Raw genomic sequence first — 6031 nt, 5'->3', positions numbered from 1 at the left:
CTCGCTCTTTGCAGATTTCCTCACACAGTCCATATTCCTGGCTATTCCAAACTTCTGGGGTCTCCATTACACTTCTGGCCTCACCCTTACAGCTTCACATATTGCTTTCCCAGGGATGAATTTTATGGCCTGACAGGCCTTCTGGAATCAGAGAAGCTTTCTTACCCCATAACTATTGCATCCTGTATGTGACTAAAGTCAGCATTATGTGGATGATGCCAAGTTCTGCTGTTAGCTGAAGCAGGGGCCAAGCTTTCCTCTCTCGTGGCTGTAGGAGTCGAGTGTCTGTCTCCCTGGGCACTGAGTCCAATAGTGAGGAGCAAATTTGTTATGCTGTTGCCATTCTTTAACATGGTCCTCTGTGGCTTTCACAGTGAAGTCTTTTCACTTTTGCAGTTTTGAGGCATCTCTGGATGCCCTCAGGCCATCTTTTCTACTCTCACAAATCAAGATCTCCTCAGATTATCTTTCCAGTCACATGTTTCTGGAGCTTCCTTGCTGGCCACACTCACAAGGTGTAAGTCATCCTGCTGGGCTCTTTGCTTTTGAATTTTCAACATAGATCTGGCTAAATGCCCCTGACAATAGCTGTTCCAGCACTTGATATTTGACTACCTTGAAATTTCTTCTGTCACATTAGTCAGCTGGTCTTAATCTCATTTTTAGGCAAAGTCTCTGGAAAAAGGAAAATGCATAGAAACTTTCTTCCAGTCCATAACAAACAGCATATGAACAACAGTCGATGCAGTCCTTCCCAGAATACAGATGCTGAGTTTGATTGTTACTGGTTTTATGGTCTTCTGATCTCTGACAAGAATCTCTCACACAGAATAACAGAAGGTGTTCCAGCTCTCCTTTTTCAGGTGACATCCCAAAACCTTTCCAAATACTTCCTAGAAGCCATTCCCAAAAGCTCTTGGAAGACACGGTCAGCTGTAGTCACAGCAAACACTCCTCTCAGGATAACAGGACCAAATTCTGTCTTATTACTGAGACAAGCTACCCAACACCTGAAATTCAGGAAAGAAAATTTTATTTAGTTTACAGTTTGTGGCGATTTCAGTCCCAGGCAGGGTGGCATGTCATAGGGTCAACACTCCAAGCCAGCAGAAGACTGCAAGAGCAAGAAGAGCAAAATGGAGGGGGAGGCAAGCCTCTCTTTTCCCCCTTGCATTGTGTGCCAGCTGTGTGTCCATGGTGGGCCTGGCCATCCTCCTCTACAAGCTCAGGGTGTTTGCCAAGTGAGGACCCTGCTCAGTCACTTGGCTAAACTTCTCAACTTCTCAATTCTCAAGTTGATACAATATATCAACCATTATAAAGGGCAAAATTCAACAACTATTCCTTTTATATTTTTTTATCCATTATCCATCTCTTATTCTTTTTCTCTTCTTTCTATATAAAAAAGATAAAACACAATCCTCAAGGAAAAAGGAAAGTACTCATTTAAAAAAAAAAACTGTTTAGAGAAGAACTCTGTTCTTTTTTAAAAGGAAGTTTGACTTTCTTTTAGTTTTGCCTCTCTGATCCGAGGCTCATCTTTCCAGAAATACTTGTGTAACTACCAGCCTCAACATATAGAAATTACTCTCTACAGGACCTCTAGTGTCAGTTCTCAGTAAAGACAGCTCAGCTGGACAAGTAATTATCCATCTCAGTCCTCAATTCTCAGACTTCACATGTATTGTATAATTTGACTGAAATCTACCTGAGGTTAGTTGCATAAATGTATCCATATGCTAAGCATTTGTAGGAGGCACATGATTCTATCAACAAATCAATATTAAATGAATGAATATGGTGTAAAATGAGTGGATATGGTGTAAATGAGTACAATGATATGGTGACACTTTAACTCTCCTCACTTAAGAGGGATGGGAAGTTCACTCAGCAGATTAAGTGCTTGCCTGGCAAACACAAGGTCCTGAGTTCAAACTCTAGGACAAAAAAAAAAAAAAAAAAAAAACATAGCCCAGTGATGACAAAACTTTTAGAACTTTCAGTAATGTTTATAATGCTTTATATACTGAGAAGCAATTTTTTTTAATTTTCCTTCTATTCTATCTCAATTTTCAATCTCTTGTTATAATATGCAACAGTTTAATGTGGGTGAAATGGTCTTAAAATTACTAGTTAGTAAATATGTATTCAACCTAATGCTCAGGAATAATGAAAAGAGTAAAGGAGAACCACACATGTAATGTCATTGATTTGACTGTTCATTCAGTGTGTTTATGCACCAATGTTTGAAGTTGGAAGTCTAGATCTGTTTTGTCACTTCTCATAGTCTCTTTTACTTTCATAATGTCAGCATTTCTCCAAAATAAGTGTAATTATGGTGTTAATCCAGTGTTTAAAAAAGCTCTTTTCTCAAGGGCATATAACAACGGAATCACAGGGTATAGTGTAGCTCATGGAAAGAAACCATCTGTTCAGATGACTATTTATTTTATTGATTGTAAGAAGTTTGTATTTATTATGCTTGAAATGTTGGTTAATTTAAAATGGGATGAATTCCTAAATATAAAGTAACTAAATACTGGGTTGCTAAAAAATGAAATCTTGATTATATACAACACTGAGGGGTAAAAAAAAAAAAAACAAAAAAAAAAAACTATTGGTATCATGAACATGAACTCTTAGAGATGTTCAAGTATGATTTATGATAAATATAAGTTTCCTTATATAGTGAATTTCAAGCACAATGTTTAAGGGTAAAATTTGTTTTTAATCTATTTATTTTTTATGTTTTTACTTTCTATTTTAAAGAGAATAGAAAAATAAAATGTAAGACATTAGAAAGGATCCACAACTTAAAAAAAAGAAAGAAAATAGGATGATAGGTTTTCAACAATGGTTGTTATTTTGTATTAAAGGAGAGAAGGCTAGAACTTCCTCTGACAAGGATGTGGAAGCCCTCTGACCTGACGACAAGTGCACAGGTAAGGCATTGCCATCTACTTCGTGGCATTTGACCATTGTTTCTGATTTCTGCAGCTCTATGCAGGGGAACAGTTTAATACTTTAAATTCCTCAGAACTTTTCTAATGTCAGTTACTTGACAGTGCTAGAATATTTTATTATATTGTGCGTTTTGTGTATGTGAATTTGTCTAGATGGATCAAAGGGAAAACATTTGCAGTATCTCAAATTTATGAATCAAAATCTAAATAACTAAAATAGAAATATCTTAATTAAATGGCCCTATTTTTTAATGAAAATGGTTATTTTTCCCTATTCTTATGAAGCACACTGATTTACAAGGTATTTCATGTTTTGCTGACAAAAAGGAGGGAAAAGAATTCTGAATTCTCATGAAAATAGAATGATGCTACAATGAATGCTGATCTGTACAGGATATAATAGGACAATACTCCAACCTGTTTGTGATGGAAGAGAGGAAGCAATGGCTGGACTGGGCTCAGAAAGTGCCTTATCATCACTCTCAGGCACCCTGTAATACAATTACTTGGAGAGTGGTGTTTTTAGTGAGTTAAATGCATCTTGAGAATTCCTCAGAGTACTTACTGCATGCTTGATTCTCTGTAATGAAAAAATGATGTGGTTTAAAAGGAAGATAATGGACAATCAGACAGAGATGGAAATTGCTTGAAGGTTGTTGGAAGGAAGAAAGGTATCACTTTTCATTATTTGTATTATGACAAAGTTCTGTTTTTGTTTTGTCTTGGACATGCTCTTAATTTAATTTTAGTTTACTGTTAAACCTCACCCTTAAAGTTCGAAATTGACTTTGTCGTATTTCCAAAGAAAAATTATTATCCTGAATGTTGTCTTTCTAACACTTCAGTGCTGCTGCATTGTTCTCCTGTCATCAAAGTCCAAACTCATAACATCTATTTTCTTTGTCCCCTTTTTTCTCCAAATATACCAGCATACATTTGTTTTAAATTATCCAGTTACTCCATATCCTAAATTACTGCCTGATCTTGATATCATTAATTAGGATTATTTTCTGGAGCTTCTTCTATGTTATATACACTGCTTTTCTATTTTCTTTTCATTCATTACTTGCTTTTCGCTTGATGTACATAATTTCATACTCAATGTAATTTTGTATGACAAAAAACCACTAATGATTTTTGATTATTTTAGTAATAAATTTATTTTCAAGCTTCTTTTTCTAAATAAATTTAAGACCTTAAATTTTAATTTATATTATGTAAGAAGTGTCTTAAATTTACAGTAATTATAAAACAGCAGTGCATGTTTTTTAATTTTCACTGCTACACCATTAATAAACTTTTTACCAAGATCTTGGTATAGTATAGAATAGTATTGCCTGTCCAAGACAGAGTAAAGAAATGAATGCCTGCTATTATTACACATTTTCCAATTCTTTATATAATAATTTGATTCTTCATTTAATTGACATTTAATATTTTGAACATATTTCCTCATTAATTTTTTTTATATTTTAGTAAGGGTCGACAGGGTCTCACTATATAGATGGGACTTGTAGTGATCCTCCTGTGTTCAGCCTCCCAAGAGCTGGTATCACAGTTGTGTGCCAACATGCCCAGTCTGAATCAGTGCCTCAGCATGCCCTGGGGGCTGGGCTGGCATGGCACACTGTGGATCCAACCCCAGAAGCATTAATATTTTTTAAAAAATGAACTTAATATATTTATTCAATAAATATATATAAAATTTTATTAAGTGCCAGATACTTCAGCATTTTCCTGTAATCAGTGAGAAGGTAGGTAAATCTAAATTCTAAAAGAAGACAATGTTAAGTAAATACGAAATCAAAGTAATAACAGTAGACTTATTTCCGTAGAATTTAAGAGGGGAGTGTGAAGTAAACTAGGTAGAGTATTATGACTATTCTTCTTTATTAATAAATTCAGGAAACTGAGCTGTCAGACCTGAATGTTGAAATGGAACCAACACCTTGAAAATGTAAATAATATCTGTCTTAGTTTGTGTCCTATTACAAAGTTCATGGGAGAAATAAACTTAAAGGAGGAAAGAGTTATTTTGACTTACAGTTCTAGTGGTTTCAGTCCGCGGTCCTCAGCTCATTGCTTTCAGGCCTGCAGCAAGACGGCACACTGTAGTGGAGGCATGTGGCAGAGGAAAGCTTCTGAAGCAGCCAGCAAAGAGAAAGAGCTCACTTTTGTGAAAAGCCCCACTTTCAAAACCATAAAACTGCTAATGCATAGGTGCAGGAATCCACTCATGAGTTTGGAACCCTCAGGATGTGATCAAGCCTCAAAGACTTAATATGTAAGCACTATTTCATTGGAGATCAGACCTCCCACACAGAACTTTTGGGGGACAGTAGTGTAAATCTGGGGAACACTAACATAGTATAGTTAATTTGTTAAAGATAAGCCTGCCACAGAGAAGACCGTGATGTGAAGTAGATGACGTTTATAATGTTGGCTCAATTGGGTAGGGGTTATAAGCCTTAGGAAGAGTTTGGAGGTTTATAGTTGGGCTAAGTACAGGTATAAAAATATGAGATGGTTTGGGATAAAAATGATCCATGTAGATTCACTGTAGTTGGAAAGTGTGAAAAGAATCATTTTGCTTTCATCAATAGATCATATTATTTCACTGGCCTCTAATTTTGAACATGTGATACTTGAATAATACAAAATTCTAAGAAAGAATTTGTTGTTTAGAATTTGAAATAAGGATAAGGATGAAACAGTAGCAAAGTCATAATAGTGTCTCATCACATAAAGTGCAAATCAAACCTATTTGAAAAACTAAAGAATGCTCATATATGCTAAATGCTTCTGAAAGACAAGGTCTGGAACAAACTAAGAAATAAAAATGAAATTTTCTAATATTAAGGCAAGTGATCACTGTAACAAGAGCATCTTCACTAAATTGAGACAGAAGTGAAAGGTTGAAAAATATAACAGAACTATAATACTTTTATTTTTTTAAGTTTTGTTTTTCTTAATACGTGTTCCAGTAAATGACATGATCTTTATCATGCAGAATTGGTACATAGCACATGTTCATTCTTTTTATTTTCTTTCCTATGATGAACCTCTCC

General features: G+C 35.1%; 1 non-coding gene across 1 annotated transcript; it reads left to right on the top strand.

The window, feature by feature from the left end:
• Window positions 1-2862: 2862 nt before the first annotated feature.
• Window positions 2863-2986, top strand: LOC111818168. The gene has a single exon (XR_002822225.1). It is a non-coding gene; the product is annotated as a U6atac minor spliceosomal RNA (small nuclear RNA).
• The last annotated feature ends 3045 nt before the right edge of the window (window positions 2987-6031 follow it).

The sequence above is a fragment of the Octodon degus genome, unplaced genomic scaffold (assembly GCF_000260255.1).
Source record: "Octodon degus isolate 3935 unplaced genomic scaffold, OctDeg1.0 scaffold00081, whole genome shotgun sequence".
NCBI classification, from domain to species: Eukaryota; Metazoa; Chordata; class Mammalia; order Rodentia; family Octodontidae; genus Octodon; species Octodon degus.
Note: the sequence above shows the minus strand (reverse complement) of the source record. Positions and strands in the feature narration are given on the sequence as shown.